Here is a 27,906-nt window from a genome sequence, read left to right as displayed (position 1 = left end):
ATCGTCTGCAAACAGCATGTGTCTAATGAGCATGTCCTACACCTTAGCCATCAGCCTTGCAAGATTAAACAATTTCCCCATCAGATCTTGTGTGCAAAAAGATGCCCTCTGTTGAGGATCCAAAGGCATGCTTCAGGAGGAGTGCGAAGAAGATCCCAAACAATGTCAGAGCAAGGATGCATCCTTGTTTGACGCCACTCCTGATGTTGAAGGCATCCGATGATGTGCTGTCATATTGGATGGTTCCTCTCGTGTCTTTGTGGAAAGACTGGATCATCTTGAGTAGCTGTGGTGGACAGCCTATCTTGTGGAGCAATTTAAACAGTCCATCCCTACTGACCGAGTTGAAAGCCTTGGTCAGGTCAACGAAGGCGACAGAGTGGCTTCCTCTGCTCCCTGCATTTCTCCTGCAGCTGCCTCAGGGACAAGATCATGTCAATGGTAGATCTCTCGGCGTGGAATCCGCACTGGGATTCAGGCTACACCCTCTCAGCAAGCTTCTGGAGTCAGCCGAGGACGACACGAGTGAACAATTTACCAGTAATACTTATGAGGGAGATTCCACAGTAATTGTTGCAGTTGCTTCCGTCTCCTTTGTTCTTATACAAGGTTACAATGTTGGCATCCCGCATATCCTGTGGAACCTCACCCACTCTCCAGCACAAGCACAGCAGCTCATGTAGGGGTTCCAGGAGTGTCTCTAAGGCACACTTGATTATCTCTGGTGGTCCATCCTGGCCTGGGGCCTTTCCTACTGCTGTGCTGTCAATAGCTTTCTTCAATTCAACCACAGTTTGTTCCTGGTCCAGCTCGTCCATGACTGACAGGAGCTCGATGGCGTTGAGGGCTGTATCAACCACAGTGTTCTCACATGAGTACAGCTCGGAGAACTGCTCGACCCATCGCTCCATCTGTTTGGCTTTGTCAGTGATGACTTCACCAGATCTGGATTTCGGAGGTGCCATCCTGTTCTGAATGGGTTCCATTACCTTCTTTATGCCCTCGTACATTCCTAGGACTTTAGGAACAAATCTGTCTCTGTTACTAAGCCAGACAGCAGCTAAACAGTCAGACTTCAGGTCTGGATGGAGTGTCTAACAACCTAGACTCAATTTCACAGCACCATGGCCTGGGACCTGAATTGGAGGCTGAATAGACATCTCTTGGCAAATATCTGTCACTGTAAAGTTCCAAAAGCAACTGCAGAATTAACAAGGACAGGAAACAGTTCCTAAACCTGGCCATTGACTGCATGTATTTGTCATTCAAGAGCTAATAAGATCCATGATAGGATATACCATTGTTATTTCACCCAGAAGCAAGAACCAAATGAAACCTCATTTAGGTATTCCATTGTCTTACATTTGGGATTTTTGGTTTTTTACCTGCTGAAGTTGACATTACTCTATGTAACTACCATAACATAACTCAACATCTGGCACAAACTAACTGTACCCAGTAGAGGTTCAGAACTAAGATGTTTTACCCTGTCAAGGAAAAGTAAGATATTCTCCCTTCACATTAAAGGAGTTGCATCAGGCACCGTGACTAGCTTTATTTTAAATGTACGGAGTGGAGGGCGGGAGGAGGATGGGGAGGAGGAGGGGAGGGAGGCAGCTGCTTCTCATAGTGACCGACCGTTCCTATATAAAATGAACTGCTATTTTAAGTAAAGATTTGAGAACTGAAATCTGAGATAAAGCCACTGATGTCAAAGAACAAAATGAACTGAAGTGTTCATATTTCAGTGAAAATTGTGCCAAACACAAACATTGGAAACAGTGGATAATTGTCAAGTTGTTATTTAAAACTTGGTATTCAAGTGGAATAAATGTAAAACTTATGTTCTTAATAAACTAATAGTTTGTCTTGTGAGCAAAACCATAATTCTGAGAAATCTCCACTGCCTCTGCCACTTGCAATGGTTAGAAATAGATGATTCTGCAGAAACATTCCTTATAAATCAAAAACAAAGTAGATTTTAAGGAAACTACAGTGTAAAAAATATCTACTTTTCTTGTGGAGAAGGCAAGACACTCATACTGGTGTTTTTCTTAAAATTCAGTCCAAATTAAAAAAAAAAAAAATCCACTATGTTAAACACCATTAAAATCCCACCTTCTGAAACAGTTTGCATTTATTAATAAAGAGTAAACCAGGTGAAATATGCCCATTTCTCTAATAAGACATGCAATTCAAAGCTAACTACTTCTTGATATGCTGCATTCAAGTTCTCATTGATCATAATCACTTTTCATTTACAAGCAACCTGCAAAAGGAAAAAAAAAGGTCACTGTGCTCTTTGTACATTCACATTTTTAATTCTAGAACAGACCTTGTATTATCTAGTTTGACCTTTCATAAATTGCAGGCCACTAACTTTCACCTATTTACCTTAGTCATGTCTTTGATGACAGCATAACTTGTGTATGCCTGAATCTTATCTTCCAGAAATACATCCCATCTTGAACATAGTAAGAGAGATGGAGAACCCACCACTTTCCTTGGCAGTTTGTTCCCGTGGTTAATCACCATCACTGTTCAATATCATCTGTGCTTCATTTCTTAAAAGAACGTGTGCAGCTTCCGCTTCCGAGCACCAGTTCTTGTTCCTATATTTCTTTACATGGTGAGTGAGCCCCTTTGTGCCCCACATTTTGTTCGACATGCAATTACTTCTATATTATAATAAAGTCACAGCTCAATCTCCTTTTTGATAAATCAGACAGATTGACTTGAAATCTTTTAGTTTGCCATGGTAAGATTTTTTCCCCAGGCCTCATTGCTTTTCTGGCTCTTTTCTGCACTCTCTCCAGTCTTCCCTTCAAATGCCCTTTTTAAAAACATGCATACCCAAAGTATCCACAGTACTGATCTCACCAATATTATACAAAAATAAAAATCATCCCCCCCAACAACCCTGTTTATACATCCAATACTCTTTATATTTATATTCAAGAAATCCAATACTCTTAATAAATTGCTAGTAAGTTAGCAATAGTCTTTATTAGATACATATTTAGCATATATACGTTGCATCTTAATTCTGACCAATCTATCCTAAAACCAAAGCCTCCTCCCACCATCAGATCCCACACCCTACAGATATTACCTTCTCTTAAAGCATCAGAAACACCACAGCTCCTTGATTTTTGAAAACATGCATTTATTCATACATCAGTAATATCTTCTCATCAGACTTTTTACATATTTCCCATGATGCAATAACCCACTAATGTGTATATTTGCTGTATTATGGATGCTCTGTTTGCTACTTAAAAGAATGATGGCATTTTCATTTTCTTGCTGCTCTTGTTGTTGAACTACATTATTTCCTAAGCGGAATTTGGTCTTCCAGGTAACAATTGCAAATCTCAGATTTTGACTTATAAGGGTCATATCTATCATCATGCCATCATACAGTCATAACCTTTAGTTACAATGGCTTTCTGAGTCCATTTTCTACCATTATAGACTTATACTCTAGCATTTGGTGTCAAATGAGGTAGTTCATGCAATCCTCTAACATACTTATTTTGATACAAACTTGACTGATATTTATATTATTCTTTTCTTTACAAGAAAGAAAATACACGTAACCTGTTTCGAAGCTTTTGTTACATAGCAATTATGCAGGTAATAAACTCTGTTTGGCACAGACCTTGGAATTATAGGACACACCTGTAATTAACTAATACCAAATATAATAGCGTTCATTTCTTCCGCATTTGTTAGTTATCCTTTTACTTTTAACACATTTGCAGCTATCCCAATATGTTGGGGACAAAATGGACTTGATATAATATGCTCAAAAACACATGATAGAACATTTTAAAAACTCGAGTGTGAAATTGAGGTACATTATCAGTTGCCACCATGCTACAGGTGGCATGCATTGCAAAAACTGATTTTATTAATGAATTGTTTGGCTTATTTTTTCCAGTATGGATATTTTAGGAAAATACGAAAATAATTAAAACTAAAATATATGCACAATCTTTATATTCGGAGAGATTCAAGCCTACTTTACATTAAAATCTTAAGTTTTCGTGAATAAATGTCAGGCTGTTTAATCATTTTTATATTTTTGACGTCACATTCTTTTATATAATCCTCGGTGTTTCAGGTCTTTGTAGTTAATACATAACGTCTCTTGCTATATATTTATTTTTCTATACTTCAATGTCCCTCACCTGTGCACTTCACATATGCATTTCAACATCTCTAGTACCTTTAAATGGAATTCCTTTAATTACTGATAAGTCTTGAATAAATTGGTTATATGGCTTCAGTATGTTTGTGTGTTCATTTTCAACAACTGTAATAATACTTTGTAAATTGCTGTCTCATCTTGTTGCTCATAACATATCTTCCATCCTTTTTCTGATACATGAAACATTTTAGGTACATCTACATCATCATCTTCAGTTACATTGGTTTATCATAAGCTCTAGAAAGAGTATGCGTGACAATGATTCGCCTGAATGAGATTCTAATTTTAAAATCATATAAGTACAACTGAAAAATAATCTTTGTAACCAAGGAGCTATGTCTGTCATGTCCCTTTTAAAATTATTATCTAGTGATTTATTATGTATTTCTGCCACTACAATCTGTAAATGCGGGAAAGTTTCTGCATGCAAAAACCAATGCCAAAGTCTCTATTGAAGTACACTGCATGTGTTGTTGACGCTACTCTCGATGTACAAGCAACTTGTTCTTACATATCACAATACTTTCATTACAGAACAGCTCCAAAGCCTTGTTTGGAAAGGCCCTGAAAACAATTTTGTAAACTTGTTACCATCAAATAATTTTAATACTGGAGACATTTTGATTAGTTGCTTTAGCTACTGGAATTCTTCTTGGTGAAGACACCCTATTCCCCTAAAGATGGGTTTTTTTTCTGCTATTTTATTCACTGAATACCATGTTAAAATTAATCTTGTATTTCCTCCAGTGTCTCAGAATCCTGAGTATTCTGAATTTTACCAATTAGTTTTAATGTTAAACATGTTTCTAAATCTACAGTAAAAATACTACGTCCTCCGATTACAAGTCGTATGTTTTCTGCATTATAAAAGACATGAAATTCAAATATCCTAATCAGAGGGTTTTTTTTTTTTTTTACCACTATAAATATGTATTTGTCCTCTAACTACAGGTTTTACTTTCATACCTTTTTCTGAAGCTACAATAGCTTTGCACCTCTAGGTATTACATGTTAAATGTTCCATTAATAGAGCAATTATGCAATATGCCTTGTGGTTTACAAAGTGATTGTTTCAAGATACTCAGAAATTTTCTTCATCTGTAATAGCAGCTCTGTATTCAGAAATTTTCCCAATACTTCTGAATTTTTAACTAAATGTATATTTAAGTTTTTCCTAGACTTCTCTGTTTATAAGTATTTGCTCAGTGATCATTTCTATCAGTTATAACAGATTTGACCATAGGCTGGACCCTGTCCAGATTGGTAACTACTTCCACATCTAGAAGATTTCTTCATATGCTTTAATACTTTTATTCTGTTTTCCTTTATCAACTTTTTGTTTCTACTTTTTCTTATGAAGTCCATACTCACAATCAATATTTCTTCTGTGTATAATGTACTGATTAAGCTCAGCAATTTGGCAAATTCTGAACATTTTTTCCAGATTTATATGTGGATAATCATTCCTTACACTCATGTATTTTATATCCATCACCATTTGTTCTCTTATTGATTCTAATGTATTCTGGAAACTAGATGCCTGACTTCTTAACTTTAGATCTGTTAAAAATGATTGAAGTCTTCCACCATTTGATTTTTCACAAGAAATGGAAGTATTTCATATGTTAACCAGAAACAAATGAAACAATGGTCATATTTTTAGGACAAACTCATAGTTAACTTGTTCTTCAACATTAAGCTCAAATGAGCATCACAAAATTGCTTCATTACCAGCACCATTCAAGAAGATGGCAATGTTTTGTTTATCCTTTTGAGTGTATCCCAATGACATCACAAACCAAAACCAAAGTTCTTATTTAAACCTTTCGCATTTCTCTGCAGCATTTCTCTACCTTTTCATAAGTGTGAGAAATCTTAATTGAGCAACCTTATTTCACTCAAACTTGTTTTGCACATCTGAGTGTATGTCTACACTTACAGGAAGCTCAATGTGCTGGGGGTCAATCATACAGGTTTGATTTACTGCGCCTGTTGGGAATGCATTAAACCAAACTGTCATGGAACCACCATCTACCCCAGTCATGAACAGCAAGGGTATTCAGCGGGACAGTTTCTCCCATCGACCCAGCACTGTGTGGACACCAACAGGAGAAGAAAAAAAAAAATCAGTTTTGGATAAGTCGACTCCAGCTACACAATCCTCATAGCTGGATTTGAGTATCTTTAAACAAAAAAACAAAAACAAACCACACATCGATTTTTACCTCCTAGTGTAGACCTGGCCTGAATAACTTTTACGGTAGGGTTCTGTTGTTGTTGCTTGAATCTCTTCCAGTTTTTCTTACAGCTTCCTTCTCTCCTGGTACCATTTGTTTTATATTCAAGTAATTTATTAGTCTTAATAAGAAATTGCTATAAATTTAACAGTCTTCATTAGACATACTGTTAAAGCATCCAGACTCAGGTCAATCTATCAGTCTAACCCAAAACCAACAGCCTCCTCCCACTATCAGCTCCCACATTATGGAGATTCTGTTAATTCTCTTCTAGTCAAAGAAACAGAATAGCAGTATCTTTTTACAAAAGCATCACACTGGGCACTCATGTTCAGTTCTTTGTCCACTGTGACCACCAAACCTTTCTACAATCATTGTTTTGCGGGATTCAAGTCCCCCATTATGTAGGTTTGGCCTGCATTCCCTCTTGAGATATACCACTTCACATCTGGCTGTACTAATGCATTATGTTGGAATGGGGCCATCTTTTTAACAATAAGAATTGCTCTGCATTATTTCCTTGTCCTCACCATTTACCATTCTGCGAGTCTTCGTCTTCTGCAAATTTTATCAGTGATTTTGTAATTACTTCCAGATCACCAACAAGTATTGAGAAAGTGTGGGGTCTAGTAAACCTCCACAAGACACTACTATAAGAACACCCCAATTAATGATGATTCCCTTTCAACAAGGACCATAGAATCTCACAGATACCAACAGTTGTGGACTGACTAGTTAACATGACACTGAGTGAAACCGCAAGTTTCCCATCTGGCAGCGGCAGAGTCCAAACACATTTAAAAAGCAAATACTGTACCATGCTTGCATTGTATCTTAAAGGTGAGCAGGTCTAGGCTGCCTGTCACCGTCCCCAGGTGCAGAGCAGTCACTTACAGCAAGACGCTGAGACTACCAGCCCAAGGCAGGAAGAGCCAGACAGCAGAGAAGCAGCAGCACTACCGTGTGCACTGCTTTCAACCTCCTCTACCGTCCCTGAAGGGAATGGGTTGTGCTGTTTTTGCCCTTCCTCTCCTGGGATAGGGACATGCTGTTCTCTCTCACACACCTACTGGGAGAGGTCAAGCCTCCAAACTCTTGCTGGGGCTCAGTAAGGAGCTCAGCTGCTGCTGAAGCCTGGCCCAGCTGCTAGATCTGATGTTCAAACGCTGCTTTGTAAAGAGTTACGGACATTTCAAAGTTATGGACAGCCTCCACTCCTGAGATGTCCAGGACTGAGATTCTATTATATTTGAGATCTGTCAGTTAGCAAGTTCTTAATCCACTTAATGTTGCTTTGATATTGGATGGTGTCACACTTTTTTAGTCAGAATGTCATGTACTACCTAAACTTTTTAAAGGCATTTTCAGTTATTACAGCAACATCAATTTATCTTTATCAAACTTGTAAGCTCAAAGAATGAAATCAGGTTTGACAAACTTATTTCCCACAAAAACTACACTGCCTGACATTCCAATGTTTTAGTTCTTTATCTATCTGAATACGTCACCTTGACTCTTCTGCTGTTTTACCTATGACTGCTTTCAGGCTAACCCCCACACCCCCCTCCTCCAAATCTGCATCATCCCATTGCCCCTTCTGAATATTGACACAAATTCAGCACTCTTTCAGCCCTCAGGAACTAGCAGTCTTCTAACATCAACCGAAAGTAACGCTAGTAGGCCATATATTAAACTACCCAGCTGCTCTAATATTTTTGGTGGGCGCATTATCCTGCCCTTTGAATGTAGGCAGGGTCTACACTGAGACATTACTTTCCTTTAGCTTTGCCTCTTGAATATGAAAAATCCACTTCCTTGGGACGCATACAGACGTAACTCCCCAGTCTAGACCAGGACTAGGTCGATGGAAGGATTCTTCCACTGACCTATCAACCACCTCCTGGTGAGGTGGATTATCATACCAATTGACGAAGCCAGCCTGTAGGCATCAGCTAGTGGCCACACAGAACTGCACCAGTATAGCGTTTCAACCACAGCAGTGTTTCAAATGCAGACAATCCCTGAAAATGTTTATTCCCTTGCAGATGTTCTCTCACCAGCCTCCTTATTCACGAGTGTATTAGAAACAATTTCTTCAACCTCATGCAATAAAAGTACATCATCCTGCTTCTTTCCAATACAAAAATATTTATTCAACAATTGTGTCTTTTGTGCATCATCACGTGATACCATCTACACCTAATACTGGACATATACCGTTGCTAGGATTCCCCAGTCTTCACCAAAGAACAAAAAAAAAAAAAAAAAAAAAAAAAAAAATCTTCCCTAGTCTCCAATGAACAAAGCTAATCCCCTCCAATGAAAGACAGGCAGCCCTGTTTGTACAGCCCCATCTCCCACTAGAATGTGGCTCCATATTCCACAAATCCAAAACCTTGAGTCACAAGTCATTCATCAAGGGTTCATCTCCAGGATTTTCTGCGGTCTACTGTGTCTTCTTTATGGCAAAAGTTAATGTTTCTTCCAGTAGTTAGGCTCTCCTCACTTAAATAATCTGCACTTAATTTCTATTCTGAATTCGTCTGGCTTACTTTGGTCTGATTTAGCAAGGAAAGTCTTGCTTTTAATTGTCAAAAGATGACAATTGCTATTTGTAGTCTTCCCTGTTTACAATTAAGAACTTGGTAGTGGACAACTTAGAACGCACATTATTCATTTGTCTACTTCACTTGAAGATGTTGCTGAATCTTCAAACCCTTCCTCCTTATTTCATAGCCTTTAATCACTGAAAGCAAAGAGATCTATATTTTATACTGTACTACTAAAAATCTCTTCCTTTCTCAATTGCTTAATATTCAGAAGAGCAAAGAGTAAAAGATAGAGAGAGAACAGAATAGATTTTTACCCATGAAAAAATCTGAGTTTCTCCATTTTCATTTTTTCAGACACCTAGTTAACGTCAACGTTAAATTAATAGATAGCAGAAAGGAAGAATTTTCTGAAAATTTAATATCCACCAATTAAGTTGAGAGCATGCCTAACATACATCCTCTGACTCCAACAGGCTCTCCAGCAAAACTAGAGAAGACTACATTTGACAATTCTGGTATTTCTAAAGCAAAAAAACAGAAAAGCCACTTTTAGACTTTATTATATCATAAAAAATACATAAAAAAGCACACTTTGTATATTTACTTGAAGGCACATTTAAGTGGAATAGTCAAAGGCGACTAATGCCACAATGAGGTCTGGTAAAAATGAGAAAATGAAAATTTTTAGGATTCCAAAAATTTTCCAATATAAATTATCACAATAATGTGATAAAACTGAAAGCTTGAAACTTTTTAGTACAAAAGTTTGGACAAAGATGAGAAATTTATTGTACCGTCAACAAAAATATTTTATCGATAGACAAATGAAAAAAATGTTGTCTTTTTAGGCTTTTCTTATGATTCAATATATAAATACAGGCTAAAACACTGGAAAAATGCTATACCTTTTCATTCATTGATACATTAAGTTAACTTCATTTGTCCTTTTCTACTGCCACTGTCAAAATGCTTTCATGATTAAAGTTTCTCAACAATACTCTTTCCAGTCTAATAAGTCAAGCATCATGAAAAGGTAACAATAATGCACCATACTCCCAAATCACATTAATTCCACTTGTTATTCATGTTCTTGGAGAAAGCATGTCACCAATGTAAGACTAGGTTTCAAACTTGTAGAAAGTTTAAGGGCATCAAATTACCTCAGCAGCTACTAGACTCCTCCCAATGCTATACTTCTAGTCCTCCTTCGTACTCTTCAGAATGAGTCAGCTAAAAGAAAAAAAAATGTTGTTTAATTCCACTTAAAATTAACTATTTAAAACATATTAAACCCATTTGAAAGAAAAAGACTGTTCTGCTAGTACCAGCATTTGGTAGAACCACATATAACTACATATTTACAACTATGGTAGAACTATATATAGCTCCAGCAGGCTGTTGCTTCTGGCCAGGGATGCAAACCCCACTTGGCTCCCCTGCCCAAGGCTACCAGGATCCCCTTGCTAACCTCCCAACCCAAGGTCTCTGGGTCCAGCAACATCCATAGTCCTGCCAGACAACAGATGTTGCTGGACAAGAGAATTCCCGTTTTGGGAGGTGGAACCTGTACTAAAAAAAAATCCTGTTTTTCCTAGTTTGGGGAAAGAGGCAAATACTGATGGTAGTCACTGGTAGAGCAGGATGGGAATTGTTTGTGTCTTTATTTTGCCTGCTGGGAATCAAATGGGATTTGCTGGAACTGCAATAATGATTAAGGGAGTTTTCATAACTTTCTAAATCCATTCAAAATTGCCATCTGATTCTCTTTTTCTACATATATCTCACTCCCCCCACAAGAACACATTATAGTCAAAAATCAGAAGAAGTGTAGTACTTGATCTATATCTGCATAGAAACTTTTTTAAAAGAACACAATATTTAATCATACACTACACTGTTTAAGTTGGGGCAAGGTGAAAATTAAATATTTAACTTCTTAAAGATGCTTTGTAAGTATTAGACAGGCTCCACACTGTTTTACTTGGGGTTAAAATCTAGTTTTAAAGACTAATGAACCTAGGTGGTTTCTTTCTAACTTCCACAGCACAGAATGCAGATTATCAATTGTATTAATACAAGATTTCTACCACCATAATAAATAATGAGTCAAGTTTCCAAACATTCACAGAAAATATAAAGACTTTTCAAAAGTGCTGTATAATGTAACCTCACTAGCTTACCAACATCATAACCTTTTTACTTTTTCATTTGGTACAAACGATATACGCAATCATGTAAGTAATATATATTTTAGAAAGAATGAGTTATGTTGAAATTAACATGCCCAGAAAAGTTTGATTTACACTGATTAAAATCTATATTTATAAACTGAAAGGAAAATTTAGCCGCAGAAGCCATGCTTAATTTAGGAAAAACAAGCATATTGCTGCCAAGTGCTGTCCTAAGTTTAGATGTCTGTCTTACAAAATATTGTAATTATGAGAAACCAAAATGGATTTCCAAATGTTTCAAAGTGATCTAGCTACTGAGTAATTTGCAAGATATGCAATTATCTTCTGAATTCAAATACATAACAATGTTAATACTTACCATGAATAAATGCAAATTACACATTTTAGCTTATGCAGGTATTGAGGAAAACAATGTAAAATGCCAGCCATTCAAAATCTGAGAATAATACCAGACAAAAGAAACCATCATGAATCTAAGAGCAAAGTATATCAAATGATTGGCAGGGGGAGGGGAGTGTTAAACAAAATTATCTGGAAAAAGTACCTTTCCACTGATTCAGCCTAATGGGGTTATGTAGTCTTGGACATTTTAAACACTACAGAATGGAGCAGGCAAAACTTCATGAAAAGTGGAGCACTAACCAGATGATTCATGTCAGTTACCCAGTCTAAATGGCCCTACCTGAAAAAAAAACAAAAAACAAAGAAGTCCTAATAGTTTCCGGTTCAAGTCCTGTTTGGGACTACATCATGAACGGGGTAACTTTTTGTTCACACCCACAGGATCTACACGGGGCAGAGAACAACACTTCAAAGCACTCTGCAATTCACATCCCTACCCAGGATGGACTGTACAGACAAACCCTTAAGTCTCAATTACTCATTTTACTATATGCTAATACCACCTTGTGGAAAAAAAAAAATTAAGTGAAAGTTGAGCATTTTGTTTGGCTTAGACTCTCTTAGAAAAAACATTGCATGTATGTATTCATTTATTTACTGGAAGGGAGCAAGCAAGAATGTCCAAAAACATTTTCATTGGCTGGCATCACCTACCACAGAAACAGCTAAAATTAGAATAATTGGCAACTGACTGGTGAAATACTAGAGACATTAATTAATTGCCGTAGACATTATTTATGGTGTCCTTGACACAAAACTCAAAATCCACTTCACTACTTGAATCAGTAGCTCACGCCATTCTGAATATGAAAAAAAAAAAAAATGATAATTTTACATTGTCTAGCATCAAGACCATACTCCTGCATATTAAGAAACTTTTGTGAGAACACTAAACAATCCGCTTTGAAAAGGTGAACAGACAAATGCTAATGTTAGTAATATCATGGGGGCGGGGGAGGGAACAAAAACAAGTGATCACTCCCACACACAATGCTATCTACCTTCTTGAGCCACGCTGCCAGTGCCAACATGGGAGCTCTTGACTACTGCAAATTTTAAAGACTAACAATTCTGAAACAACAGGCCCATTCAATCATAAAACAATGTAGAGTGCAATCCCTGAAGTTGAATCGAAATAGCTTGCTTTCTCATCATGGCAGAAAAGGTTGCGTTGTTGCATTCTAGTTACTGTGGCAGAAACTCGTAACTCTTCTGTGTGCTATTACACATGTGGAACAAAATTGGTCAGTTTAGGTAGTCAGATCACCGAATACAGACTAGGATGACTTCCACTGCTAGGAAGCTTGGGATCACATATCAAAATCTAAGATTAGTGAATAAAAAGGTAGATGAAAGTGACTAAATATTCGTCAGCTGAAGAGAAGTAAGTGAAAAAGCTGAATCTGAACAAGCATCACACTTTCATTATTATCTTAGGATTTGGCCTGCTCTCTCTACCTGGTATAAGCATTTCTTTCACAGTCACCACCTGTTTATTTGTTTAATTTCAGTTCTTTTCTAACTAACTATTTAGTCTTGAACGATGCTTAGATTTAAACGTTAAACGCTGCAAAGCATGTAATTATCGTCTTAAAAATTTCACTGTCTTTTGTATGTTTCTGAATTAAACAACTCAATTAAAAATACCCTATTTATATACTTAGCCAGAAATATGTATGGTTAAACTTACCAAAGACCATGAATTCTTACTCATGTTCGTGATGACTGTTTTAGTAAATTGGTGCTTTTACACATCTGACCAATATTTGACCAGTTATTTTTGGACGAGCTAAATGCTCAATCCCATGCACACAGTTAAATCTGGCCATTGACAGCAGTCTCAGATTGATTCAATTAACTTTTTCTGGACCTCTCTCCCCCTCCTCTACCCCTCTTCACACACCCCCACACATCAAGTTAATTTGTCACTCTCAGAGAAGTCTCCAGAGACAAGAGTATAACTAAATTAGAACCACACAATTGCCTTAATGGAAAGATACTCACAAGAGAAAGAATTCAAAGTTTAGCACAAAGCCCCCTCTAAGCACGAGGAAATCGATTTCCAAAAGAGACTGAGGAGACACTTCATGTCTTCTTATCCCATGCTAATTCTGATCTAGTGTGTGCCTTGAATCCAACATAAGATAAAGTTTAACCAGGTGTATCATAATTAATACTTCAAGATGGATTACAATGATGATTTGGAGGTAAAAATAATTTTTTAAAATAATTTGTTTTTGTTGCATGGCATTTTCTCTCTTTTTTTTGAAAATTCTTGTAGAAAATGAAATAAGAATTTAACATATAGTATGTGAAGGCCTACATTTATTACATCCCTCAGAGCATTAAATTAAAATAAATATCCTGAACCCATGAATCTCTGTCCACAACTTTAGTTAAAGGCTACTTTTCTATACAAAGACAGATTTGAGGGGAAAACAACTTTTGATATCAATCTTCAGCAATATGCCACAACAGGTCATATACTGCATTAGACACTTGTTGCAATGGAGGAGACCCAGGAACTTTGCTTAATGTATATAAGAGACTGGCAAAGGCTACATCTACACAAGATAAATTTGAATTGATTAAAATCAATTTTATAATGCCTCTTTTTAAATTTAATTTTGAGTATCCTCACTTCCCACAGGCTTCCAACAAATTCTACACACTGCTTCTACATTGAAATCACCAAACATCAACTGTTGCAGCAGTGCATTGTGGGAACCTATCCCACAGTTCCCTCAGCCCTGCAATCTGAGCTGGGAGCCAGGCACAGCAGCGCTGTCAGTTTCCCAGGTCCCTGCACCTTGGGGGACCCAACACACTGACAGCACAGCAGCCATGAGCAATTTCCCATCTCCAATAAAGCTGTGGGACCTGGGAAACTGACAGCACAGCAGCCCTGGTCAATTTCCTGGTTCCCCCTAGTAGCAGGGAACTGGGAGCCAGGTGCAGTGTGTAGCTTTGTGGGATGCATACAGAATACTTGTGGAAGCAAATAAATTCGAATGAACAACATGGCACTTCCACACATTTTAAACTCGAGATTGACATTATACCCATCCGTTAATAATGACATTTTGTTATCGATAATCAGGGCAGACAAAAATTGAGCTAGTGACATTTACAGTGAAGACAGAGACATTTTAATGTCCACCTAACTCCTTTAAATAATTCGATTTTATCATGTAGTATAGATGCAGCCATAGTCACAAATTCATCTTGGTAAACCTCAAGTGTCAACAATGGCACCAGACTGCTCTTAAATGAGGCAGATGTTGAAGAGCTGCTGGGAAGGCCAGAACCACAGTTAGCTCCACACAGCCATGTCAACAATAATATTGTAAAATAACTCATATAGCTGATGATCAATCCAGAATAAATCAAATGAAATGTTCTGTCCTTTCGCTTCAATATAGAAAGTTTCATTTACTGGTAAACTATTAAGAACCCCAATACATTTCTGCATTTTAAGCTCAGCACTAATGCTTAAAGCCATTAACTATTTTGCCATTAGCAACTCGATAGTTTGTACATTCTTCTGTAAAAAAAGGTTCTGTTTTCATTACTTGAATCTATTCACTTGCTTCCTATAACTTCCTTCATCTTTAAGCATGAAGATTCAAATTCACATTTTGATATTGAGTAATCACTAATCATCTGTTTATAGCATAAGCCTTCTTATTGATACAGTATAAAAAAAGAAACCACGACCACCGCCAACTGGACTCAAATGAACCCTGAAAAGTAAACTGACTAGCCAGCTGTACATAGGAGCACCTTATCAAAAACTTGTAGGGTCTACCTAGCCAAGACCACCCAGCAGTCCACAAATCAACCTCTCCATTTCTTCAGCAGTTGACTTGATTCCACCTACAGGGGCACATCATTTGCTTCAACCACGACCGACTCCACCCATTCCTACTACCCACCATGCAATTCTAGATAACATTCATTTTTTCCCTTAATAAACATAACAAGTCAACTCCTCACTTTATGCCAATTCAGATGGAAATCAGAGCCTTATTTGTCTATATCAAAAACCTTCAAATACATGCATATGAGAGTGGCACAAAAGGCTTCAAAAGGAATAAAAATGGGAAGAGAACACAGCAAATTAGGTTTTCTTCTTTAGAAACAAAGTATAAGAAATTCAATAAGATTAACCACTGGCTTATGTAGTTTTATCAAAAAAGGATCTCAAAATGTTCTACAAACTGAAATGGATATACAAATAAATTGCAGCCCTGAGGATATGGCAGGAGAGGAAGATGGTATAGGTGCAGTAACTGTTTAACACTGTGCAACAGTTTTCTATGCTAGTAAAATTCTCTACTGTAGGTAGATACTTAAGTACAATGTAATTACCTTAATTGTTTTCTGGCTAAGGTTTGTCTACATTCAGAAAGTGCTTTAGTTTAATTTAAAAATAGTCTAGTTAAAATGAGCACAAACACACAAACCAGTTTAACCCAAACTCTAAAAATGGACACAAGGGTTTAAGGTCTGGTCCCTACTAAAAAGTTAGGCCAATGTAAGATGCCTTGCATCGACCTAGCTGCTCATGTACCCGCTCTTCAATTTGTTTTTCCCATCAACATAAGCATCATAACTGACACAGTAACACCACTTCCACGTGTAGAGTAGACCTCCCCCCACACGCGCGCACACACACACACACACACACACACACACACACACACACACACACACACACAAAATCAACATACAGTCATACCCCAAGATATGCCCATTCGGGCTACAAGAATTCAAGTTTACAAGGAGCTTGATTAAGGAGCACTACTTCATCTTAAAAGGCATTTACGAGTGCCTCAGCAGGATGCGGACACCCTGAAGCTGGAGAAAGTCAGCCCATCCTGGCCCGGCCCCTGCCGCTTGTTCCTCAGGTAGCTAGGGGGCCGGCTCCGCCTGCCCTGCACAGCTGTGCCTCGGGCACCGCTCACCGCCGTGGCGGCGGCTTCCTGGAGCCCCCAGCCCAGCCTTTACCTGGGGCTGGTCTGGTCTGCGCCTCGGCACTGCAGCAGTGTCACGCCCCAGCCCAGCCAGCGGCTGTGGGCTCCCAAGCGCTCCTGGGAGAGGTGGCTGCTGGGTGCACAGTCCATCTTGGCCCCGCCCCTGCTGTTCACTCCCCAGGCAACTAGGGGGCCGCCGCCGCCTGCCCTGCATAGCTGTGCCGTGGGTGCCGCTCACCACCTGGTGGCAGTTTCCCAAAGTCCCCAGCTCAGCCTTTACTTGGGGCTGGTCTGGTGTCCGCCTCGGCGCTGCAGCAGGCAGTAGCTGCTCCCAGGCACCCCTGGGAGACGTGACTGCTGGGCGCACAGTCCTTCCTGGCCCCGCCCTTGCCGCTCGCTCCCTGGGCGGCTAGGGGGCCGCCACCACCGGCTCTGCACAGCTGTGCCCTCTGCCAGGTACGCGTAAGTGGGTGTAAATTTTGGGGCTCAGGAACACAAAATTTTTTCCCATTGAAATTTGTGGTAGTTACATTTTCCACTTACAAGAATTCGCCCTAAGAGGAGTTTTTCAGGAATGCATTACACTCATAAGGCAGGGGAAGACTGTGTAACTTTGCAGTGCCATCTCCTGATTGCCCAAAATAGTGAGCATACTGAGCAGCTCTTCACTGTTGTGTGCATCTGCCCAGCTGATCATGCCAACTACACACTCACCACATGCACACTGGACAGGAAATATTGCATCTCCTGGTCCTCAGGCAGAAAAGGCTGAGGAGGCACAATTCCAGGCCAGAGAGAAATGAGAATGGCTAGTAGCAAAATACCTGAGAAGTGTAGGAGAAGGACGAATGAGGATCAGCAACATACCACATGAAAGTGTAGGTACTGAAGCAGGCAAACTATTAAGATCAGGGGAGTCAAAAGTCAATGCAGTACCAAGCCACAACCTACTGCTTTCACAAAGATCTGCTCACCATACTTGGTGGAGAGCTCATCACCACAGTGCAGACTACTATGAATACTTCCAAGGAGCCCGAGACAAAAACTCCTGCCATCAACAGCAAGGACAAGGGGAAGGAAGGAAGGAGGGTCATAGGACTGGGAGGTTCTAACTATGCCACAAGCCAGGACCAGTTTGATTGCACAGCAGCCCAATCAGTAGAGCACTGTAACAGAGAGGAGACTTTGGGTAAGTATGGAAATGTAATTTCCACTATGATGATGCACAAAGCTGCCCACTCTAACAGAAAAAGTGGAGGCGTGACAAAATGTTAGCATTATTGGCTCTTCACTCCCAGAGAAGGCCACGTGGAGCAGTTTGCTTATGTACATAGTGATATCCTTTGAATCCTGCAGAGAAATCTCAATGAAAACTTTCATGGAGGTACTCTGCAACCAAACATTTCAGGAACGGTGGCCTTATTTTTTCCCTCCATGGTTGGGCACTTTTCCAGACCAGTTGGTGAAGACCACGGTAGGTACCACTGTGGCACAAAAACCAGCAGAATAAAGGCCCAGATTGCTTCCAGATGCCAGCAGCAACTGTGCTCTCTGTGCCTTTGCTGCTCTCAGGAATCAGAAGTTAGCTAAAACCACTCCTTCCTATAAAACAATGGTGCCATTATTCAAGGAGATAAGGAAATAGGAAGGAAAAGCATTGTAGATGTATGTGGGGAGAAACATTACCTATGATCTAGACTATAAGAGGGAAATAGAGACTAAAATAGTAAAAGCAAGAAAGTTTGAAGAGGATGGATAAGATCAGGAAAAGGAAAGCAATTAGCTTAGGAACGGAGCTGAACATCTTGAAAACATGTTTATTCAGCACCACGTTGTATGGATGTGAGGCATGGATGATAACAAAAGATTTGAAAGGAAGAATATTGGTATTCAAGAGGACTTGTTACAGAAAGATCCTGAGAATAGGATGAATGCAGAAGGTCACCAATGAGGAATTATACAGGAAGATACAGCTGAAAAAGAACCTACTGCAGAAGGTTAGAAAGAGGAAGTTACAGCTATTCAGGCATATTTGCAGAATGAATGACAAATGAAAAATCAAGACCCTGGTATTCGGCATAATGGATAGTTCAAACAGGAGAGGCAGACCCCCAGAGAATGGGTAGATGACATAGTAGACTGGTGTGGAGCTAGTCTACAGAACATGAGCCACTCTGCACTGGACAGGGAAAGATGGGAGGAAATAGTGAGGGAGGCAGACACCAACAGGCGCTGAGCCCATGGTTTTTGATAATGACCATTTCATGCAACACATTTCCCTGACTTTAAACAGGCCATTCTCGCCATCGATAGCAGTGAGTGATTCAGCACAAGTGCAATCCAAAGTAGAAGTACCAAGAAGCACATCTTATTTAAAACTTTAGGGAACAAGGCAGGGAGTTCTGTACCTTAACCTTTGCTTCTCACAATGATGATACTAACAATGGTACCTGTGTGGTTTACCTGTAACTGCTGCCATTGCAACCTTGAGGGGGTCTCCCTCCACAACTGCAGAACACTAGAGGGAGCAGAAAGAAGAATACATGTGCAATGAAATCCTGCAAGCCACTGCTGCATCACACTGAGTAAAAGCCCTGGAGACCGAACACTGCAGACAGCTTAGATAGGAAAAAAGCGTACAAGAAACCACCAGAGAGGAACAGCAAGTAAAGGAAATAGCATTCACTATATCCCACCTATTGCCAAGAAGCAGAGTACTCCATAGCAAGAGGTGATTAATAGCCCTCTGCCCTGGTATAACAGTGGCATCCACAGTGGATTTCCCAATCCTAAAATGATTTCACACGGCAATGCCAGATGGCTACTTCTCAGGTTTTCCCAGTGTAACCCCTGGACACATCACTACTGCCAGTGTAGCTTTCATTCTGGTGTCCATGGGGTGAGCTTGACACAAAAATCCAAGAATGTACCTTCATACATCTGAAAGTTCTGCAGCCACTGCCTGTTGCTCCATGCCTGCATTATAATACAATCCCACCAGTCAGGTACCATTTCAGAGACCCAGAAGTGAGTGTCAGATGATTTGCAGCATTCAAGCTCTGTGAGGGAGGGCAAAAGTGGAGTTGGGGTATATATCAGGTGATTCATCGCATTCTGGCTGAGCTGCAAGGGAAGGGGAGGAGAAGGGACCAGGTATGCTTGGGAAGGGAGGCAGGGAAGAATGCAGGCAGGGAAGGAGAGGGTATGAGGGAAGCAGTGGAGTGGGGGTGGGGCCTGCAGTAGATAGAAGAATCAGCAGCCCCAGCAAAATGTAAGCAACATTTAAAACAAAGGCACGGGTGAGTCACATGACTGTACACAACATCGTGAGAGCCATATTTTCCTCTGCCTCTGTTACTTTTGCCAGCAATTTAATTTGGCCCAATAATGAATCATGTTGTGTTGAAAAAGGCATGGTGAAGGATGAGAATAAAGTGCAATGCAGTATATTTAACCTTATACTTGTTCATGGTTAGTGCACCTGCCTGATTTCAATCTTGCAGCCCACTGAGACAAAGGAGGGACACTCATATAGCCCATCAGTGGCTTGTACTCAAACCTTCCTACATCACCAGCCGTTTACAGACATTTTTCAAAACCTGCCAAATCGTTTAGAAGATGAACTAAAACAGGTCATGGACCCAATGCCATGGTTCCACATTTAAGGTTGCTACTAGGATGCAATGAGTCCCACTCCTCTGCTGCATACTCACAAGCACAAGGGCCAATGTCATCATCTCAACTTTGATTTTAGCAGGTAAAATCTCTTAAGCTATCATCCTCATGGAACATCTCAAGCCTCTCTCAGACCCCAAGGCTTAGCAGACTGTGCATGCACCATCCCCACACAGGAACTGACTAAGCTGTCTCAAGCCTAAGGCTAATGCTGAACTGTCTGTTCCATACCAGCTTTCCTCCTCCCTGCCCTGTCCCACAGTGTCCAGACAGCATTGAGAAAGCAAATCACTGAACACTCAAAATTCACATCAGGGGAAGGAGAGAGAAGATTGGGAAAAGTCCCTCAGGACTGCGGATGGGGAAAGAAACAGGGACAAGGTCGGCAACAACACTGCAAAACACAAAGGAATAAGGGATTGGAAAGGAAGCCAAGGGGAGGCATGGACTATGAGCTGTAAGAGGAATAGGTATGGAAGGAACACAGATTAGAAACCAGTGAAAGGGGAGCACTTCAACTAGAAAGCAGCATGGGGGCATCTTTAATTATCTGATCACATACTTATCTCCCCTCGTGAGTCCTCTGCCTCATTCAGGGTATAGGATGGACCTGATCTGTGGATAAATTTGGGTATAATGAAGGGCCATCAGCCCATATATTGCATAAACATGAATGTGTGTACTGTTCATTCCACTGGAGACCCTAGGTGGGTCTAGGCTCACCCTAATTAAAGGCCTGTCCCCTTAATTAAAGGAGAGGAACTACTACAATTGGTTGCTTGGAACAAAAGGAAAAATAGGATTGAGACTGACATTCATATGGTAAAAATTAAGGATCCCAAGGGGGACACCAAGCAGCAGAGACCAGACAAGTCAGAATGCCCCTCAAAGGCATTCAAGGAGTCAGTGGATGCTGCTCAGAAGACTGTGGAGTTGTGAACAAATAAGAGACCAGAAACAGGCTCTGCAGTCACAGAGTATGCTACTCTCCCCGTTCAGTTTCCTCCATTTGGGCCAGTGGATCTTGTTTACTGCCAGAAGCCTGATGAGTTTCCACAACTTTATGAGGCCACAGATGGGTAATAGTATGAGGCATCAGAAGGTTTGCAGCAAATAAGGTAGGATGTTCCAGGAAGAGAAAGAACTGTCCCATAGGTAAGGTAATTGAACAATGGACTGGAGAACTATATTCTATCCCTTCATGTAAAAGAGTCTGTGTGAAAATGGGCAAGTCACTCAACAAAAGCAAATATGTGTTGAACATTAAGTGCTATATAATGTTAAACATAAGGAAAAAGTCAAGTCCTGGATCTCTCAAATCAGGTATTCAACAGTAGTTGAATCTTTTCATCTTAATCTCTATGCCTCAGCTCAGTGCATAAAAACAGAATACTACCCATCACTGCACAGAGAAGTTGTGTGGATGAATTCATTGTAGTATTTGAGTGATTTGCAAACATTAGTGACAAATACCATGGAAAACCCCTAAGGAAATTAACCATCTTCAAAACAGAATATGGATAAAGCAGGGATCTGCAACCTCCAGCTTCAGAGCTGCATGCAGCTCTTTAATGACTTCTTTGTGGTGATGCTATAATTACAAAGTGGAAAAAACAAAACAAAAAACCTCCTGATTATTTTCGATAAACGGTGAATGTCTAAAAGCCCAACAATGAACAACTCATATCTAAATAGCAAATGATACATGAACTCCAAACATTGTATAACTCCCCCCTTTAATATGTGCACTGCATTGTGGGATACGCTACCATATTGTGTTTTGATTGTGCCGCTAATAAAATCTTATTCACACGGACTGCAGCTCTTGAATTAGAGTTTTTTACTGTATCTGAGTAAAATGGCTCTTGTTGTTTTGGTTGCCAGCCCCTGGGATAAAGTACAGTAGAACCCTGAGATACGCACACTCAAATTGTGCATATCTTAGTTTAACGTGGCTCAGGGTGGTGGGGAGCTGGTGTCTGGTTCCCAGCTACCTACCACTCAGAAGCAGGGAAACTGACCAGCTCAGCAACTCCTTTGAGTGTCTTGGCTGCCCACCACTCACAGGAGACAGGAAAATGACCAGCACTGACACTCTGGTCAGTTTCCTGTCTTCCCCAAGTAATGCAAAATTTGACTTAAGCAGAGTTGCAAAAGAACACAACCTCTACATAAGTGGGGGGTCTACTGTATAATGAATAAGGCTTCAAGCCACACTCTGAAGTGACAGTCTACCAATTGACTAAGCAGGGGCACATGGAAAAAACAGCATGTGTGCATGTAATTAAAGACCACTAGAAAGCACATATACAAGGAGGCTAAATTAATGTTGCACATGCACCATAAATTGTAGCACTTAGTAACCTCTTCACACTTGATTCTGCAATCTTAACGTTTTAAACAGTTTTTGTGTTTAATAGAAGTAGCTGTTTTAAATGCCTTATTTGAGGACCTGATAAGCACTCTTCACGTGCATATAAGCCAATCAGTGGAAGTTCTGCAAGTGAGCAAAACTAAATTAATAACTGTCCTAGTATTCAAGAATTTTCTTCTTCCATGTTGGTATGTGCGAGGCAACACAAACATGAGACACTAACTCATCTTTACATACAATATAAAACACAATAAGTGCTTTTACACCATTTGGAAGAAAAAACACACCACAGAAAGATTGTAAACCTAAAACTTCAGACTATTCTTATTAACTACAGTGAAATGAAAATATTGAAACCAAAAGGTTTAAAGAAAAATCAAAGATACAGACTATCACCATTTAATTTCAAGTTTTCTCCTTCCACATTTCTTCTTTTGTTATCTCTGTAGGTTGCAGCCCTCCCAAAGTGAATGTGTCTACAGGAAAATATGTCTGCAAATGAGAGGATTAAGAATAACCATATATTAATAAACCAAAACTGAGATGAAAAAAATATGCCAAGTACAAAGGGAAATCTGATTAATAGGACATATGACTAAAATACAAAGGAAAATAAACTCAGCAATTGAAGACCTACCTGGAAATAAACACAATGATGCCAAGGGTTGTCTGCTTACCACAGCCCCTGTGCTCACCGCTATACAAGCCACACACACAACCACCAGCCCCTTATTCTGCTAAATTCGCCATAAACAAAGGACAAATATACGAGCGAGATTTAATATGAAGCCCAAGAAGCTTTAAGAGGTTATTAAAAGCCAAGCTACACAAAGAGCAAAAAGAAAGCCAGCAGAGACTAAACAATCGCACTTTCTACACCAACCCCGGAGTCCAGCCCTGGAGTCCAACTCCAGATCGCTGTCCCCACGGGCAACGCCCGGGAGTCCATACGTTGCACGCGAAGAGTCGGACGAGCACCAAGCGCCCTGCCAAGCAAGGCTGGCAGAGAACTCCAGCCGGGGGCGGAGTCTTCCCGCCGGTGTGTCAGTGTCAAGGGACCCCAGGGCAGAGCAGACGGGCCAGACGCGCGGCATCGGGGTCCCACGACGCGGTGTCTCGGGAAGCAGAGGGAGTTCGGAGCGCCCCGACCCCCAACGGGCGGGCCCCGCCTCACCTGCACAGCAGAAGGAGACCGTAGCCCCCCGGCGCTCCCCGCCCCCTTCAGACCCTCGCAGCCGGCGGCTCAGCCCCTCATGAAGCCGGAGGGCCGGTGAGAGCGGCCGAACAGCCACGAGCGGGCACCACACGCCCGGCCGCCGCCATTTTCGTCAAGCTCACCTCGACCGCTACGTCAGATCACTTCCGGGTCACCTGTACCAAATGCGGTCTTCTCCTTTCTCTCTTAAAGGGACAGCGCCCCCACCCAGGCTTCCCTTCCCTGAGGGTTACCAGCAGCCTAGCGTTGGAACCTGTCGAGTGCCCCCTCCCCCGCTGGAGCCTGGCTGAAGAGGAAGAGCGGGGCTGCAGGGATGTTGGTGCCCAGCATCTGTACCCCTCCCCCACCCGAGTCAGGCTCTGGGTGGAGCTGGGAGGGGGCGGGCGTGCAGACTCTGGGCGGGGCAGCTTATGGGGCTGGAGGAGAGGCCTGGCCCCAAGCTCTGATGGCGCAGAGCCCCCGGGGCCAGGAACATTCCGAGTGCCCAGGCACCACCAGCCCCTGTAACCTGCTGCCTGTGATGCGGGGCATCGACTTTTCAGCACCAGTTTGGGGGCTGTTAGTGTTTCCTTTCATGGGCCCTTAGAGGGTCCCAGCTTCAGGCCCTTCTCCTCCTCCTGCAGGGTTCCCTGCGTGCTTGTTCTCACTGAAAGCCTCGTGGCATCCCCTGACTCCAGCAGATGGGGCTTTAGTTAAAATCAACAAGCACGGCAGGGAGAGCTGCCAGCATGGGGGACGTGTCGCTGGGAGGAGAATGGAAGAGAAAAGTGTTGCCTTTCTTGTCACTCAGCAAAATGGGAGGCTGAAACCCTGGCCAACCTGCCATGCTTTGGATTTGTCTGTTCAAATAGGCTTGGGGTTATGGATTTGGATGGCAGGACCTAGATCATCAGAGGTATTTACAAGTATCAAAGCAGTAGTGGAGTTAGTCTGTATCTTCAAAAACAACAAGAAATCCTGTGGCACCTTATAGGCTAACATATATTTTGGAGCATAAGCTTTCATGGAGCATATGCTTCCTTGTTGTTTTTTAGAGGTATTTACATGTCCCCAGCCTATATTCTCAGGCGCTGGTGTAAACCAGAAACGCTGATGAAATGGGCCTTACCCATGAAAGCTCATTACTTAATTAATAAAATTGCTAGTCTTTAAGATGCTATAGCACTGCTTGATGGGGTGGTTTGTTTTTGTTTTCTGTTTCTTTGTTTGTTTTTGTTTGCTGAGATCCAGTGGCCTTTTAGCTTATGCTATGAAGGCACATGGCTTTAGCCCCTAAGGTCACAGATTCATTCCTTTCTGCAGAGGATTAAAGTTGCAGGTTGATTCCCTTCTGTCGAGGACTCAAATCCATTTATGCTGTATGCTGCCACCTTTTCTAGAGCAAGTAGGAACAGCAGCTGTAATTACAGGGGTAAATGTGTTTGTCTGAACAGCATGAAATAAGAAAAAGAAACGGAGGCTCTATGAGCACCTGGCAGTTTCACTTGATCACCTAAGCAGTCTGATGGGGGTTACCAAAATGGAACAAACAAAGGTTTGGACTATTTGTTGTTGTTGACCCAGTTTCTGAGACAGTGTCTAAACACAGGAACACACACAGTTCGCAGGGATAGATGAAAAACTATGTAAATTATCCCATCATGTTCCCACAATAGTGGGACAGCAAGCTAACAGATATTTAGATAAGCTAGATCCATTAAAACTTCAAAATTATGATTATTTTGAAAAAAGAGGTTCACAACTCTGAACTGCTCATAACTCCAAACAAAACATTAAAGTTATTTCAGAAGTTCACAACTGAACATTAACTTAATATATAGCTTTGAAACTTTACTATGCAGAAGAAAGATGTTTCTCCTGCCCTTTTTTCGGTAGTTTATGTTCAACACAGTACTTTACTGTATTTGCTTTTTCACTTTTTTTTTTTTATTTCTTCTCCGCTGCAAATTGATTGATTGCATACTCCCAGTGAGATGTGTGGGTCAGTGGTCAGTTCATAATTCTGAGTTTCGACTGTATGTTCAAGTCAACAGGGTCTGATTAAATTCACCCAAAGGTCACAGGCATTGGGTGACCCCATGGCTTGGGCAGCAAGCCCCCAACCCCACTGCTGAGAGGGCAGGTGGCATGGCGCAGCCCCCAACTTTCCTACCCCAGCCTCTGACACTGCAATGGCAGGTGGGGTGGGGACCTGGGGGCCTCTGGTGGAGAATGGACGGAGCCTGGTGAAGCAGTTTGGGAAGACCTTCCCCTGCCTATAACACCCATCACTCATGTCCCAGGATACTTAAGGATTAGCTGAAATAATAACACCATTCGCAATTACCTTCAGGAATACAAATGAGATCCCAAGAAGGCTGGAGAAGGAAAAACATAATACCTATTTTTAAACAGAGAAATGAAGTCCTGGAGAATTATAGACCAGTCAAAAACTTCAATATGTGGAAAAATACTGTGACAAATTATTAAACAACCAATTTGTAAGCCCCTGAGGATAGCACAGTTATAAGAAACAGCCAGCATCAATTTGTAAAGAAACATATGATGCCAAAACAACTTAATTTCTTCTTTAACTGTGTTACTGCCCTAGTGAACAAAAGAGAAACAGCAGGTGTGATATCTTTATTTTTAAAATGCTTATAAACACTGTCCTACATAACATGAAAAAGCAGTCCTGTAGCACCTAAAAGATTAACAATATTATTTGTTAGGGAATGAGCTTTCGTGGGACAGACCCACTTCTTCAGATCTGGAGAATACTGATAACTGAGAAGAGAAGTTAAAAAAAAAGAGAAAAAAATGAAAGGAAAAAAACCTGACTAATCAACTGGATAGGGCAGAAGGAAGATGGGGAAGAGAAACAGGCCTGTTTTTTCCTATAGGCAGCCGCCTAACCTCAGGAAAATTCTCACTAGCAACCACATGCCGCACCACAGAAATACTAATCCTGGAACCTATCCTTGCAACAAACCCCATCGCCAACTCTGTCCACATATTTACAATATGTCATGTCAGTTACACGATCAGGGGCTCGTATTCCTGCTCTTCCACTTATGATATATGCCATCATGTGCCAGCAATGCCCCTCTGCCATCTGTATTGGACAAACTGGACAATCATTTTGCCAAAGAATGAATGGGCACAAATCAGACATTAGGAATCTGCATACATATGAACCGGTGAGTCAGCAGTTCAGTTTAGCAAGACACATTATTCAACACTTAATGGTGTGCATTTTAAAACAAAGAGTTTTTAATGCTAGATTACAAAGGTAGACAACAGAATTGGAATTTATTTTCAAGCTTGATACATATCACCTTGGACTCAACAACTATGTCAATTAACTTACGCATTACAAGAACAATTTCCCCACCTCTGATATTCACAGTGCTTGCAGGCATCTCACTTAACTTAATACACACTTGCAGGAGTTCTTTTTCTCACCCCCTCACACCTTCTTCCTTCTGCCCTATCTAGATGATTTATCAGTTTTCTTTTTCATTTTTTCTATTTTTTTTTAATTCTCTTCCTATCAGTTATCAGTATTCTCCAGATCCGAAGAAGTGGGTCTGTCCCATGGAAGCTCATCCCCTAATAAATAATGTTGTTAGTCTTTACGGTGCTACAGGACTGCTTTTTTTTATTTTGTGGAGATACAGACTACTAACATGGCTACTTGTCTGAGGCTGTCCAACATGACATTCTCATAAGCAAACTAGGGAAATGTCTAGATTAACTTACTATAAGGTGGAGCCACAAGTACTACTGTTTGAAAGAACATACTCAAGGAATATTTATTAATGGTTCACTATCGACTGGGCTAACGTATGGAGTGGGGTCCTGCATGGGTCAGGCTTGGGTCAGGCACTATTCAATATTTTCATTAGTAGACCCCTGGGTAGAAACAAAATTTATACCTGTATCTACATCAATATCCACAAAAATTAGTCATGAATATCTGTGGATACACACAAATGTGCAGGGTTCTAGATACAAAATTTGCATTCATATCAGTATATGCAAAAATGAGCCACTGCTATTCACATCCATATCTGTAAATGGGGATACC

General features: G+C 40.7%; 1 protein-coding gene across 5 annotated transcripts in view; it reads right to left on the bottom strand.

The window, feature by feature from the left end:
- Positions 1-23,943, bottom strand: part of LCLAT1 (lysocardiolipin acyltransferase 1) — a 196,677-nt gene extending 172,734 nt beyond the window's left edge. For 3 of the 5 annotated variants that reach the window (XM_074989850.1, XM_074989853.1, XM_074989854.1), the window contains exons 1-2: positions 23,796-23,943; positions 10,163-10,232 (exon numbers count right to left, since the gene is read on the bottom strand). The gene's annotated coding sequence lies outside the window, so the exon portion shown is untranslated. Of the gene's footprint in view, positions 1-10,162; positions 10,233-11,738; positions 11,933-23,017; positions 23,114-23,795 lie in introns of those variants that run through there. The other 2 variants (XM_074989851.1, XM_074989852.1) reach the window with 2 other exon arrangements.
- Positions 23,944-27,906: the final 3,963 nt, after the last annotated feature.

Source organism: Carettochelys insculpta, chromosome 3 (genome assembly GCF_033958435.1).
Source record: "Carettochelys insculpta isolate YL-2023 chromosome 3, ASM3395843v1, whole genome shotgun sequence".
NCBI classification, from domain to species: domain Eukaryota; kingdom Metazoa; phylum Chordata; order Testudines; family Carettochelyidae; genus Carettochelys; species Carettochelys insculpta.
The sequence above is the reverse complement of the archived record's forward strand: the minus strand, read 5'-3'. Positions and strand labels throughout refer to the sequence as shown.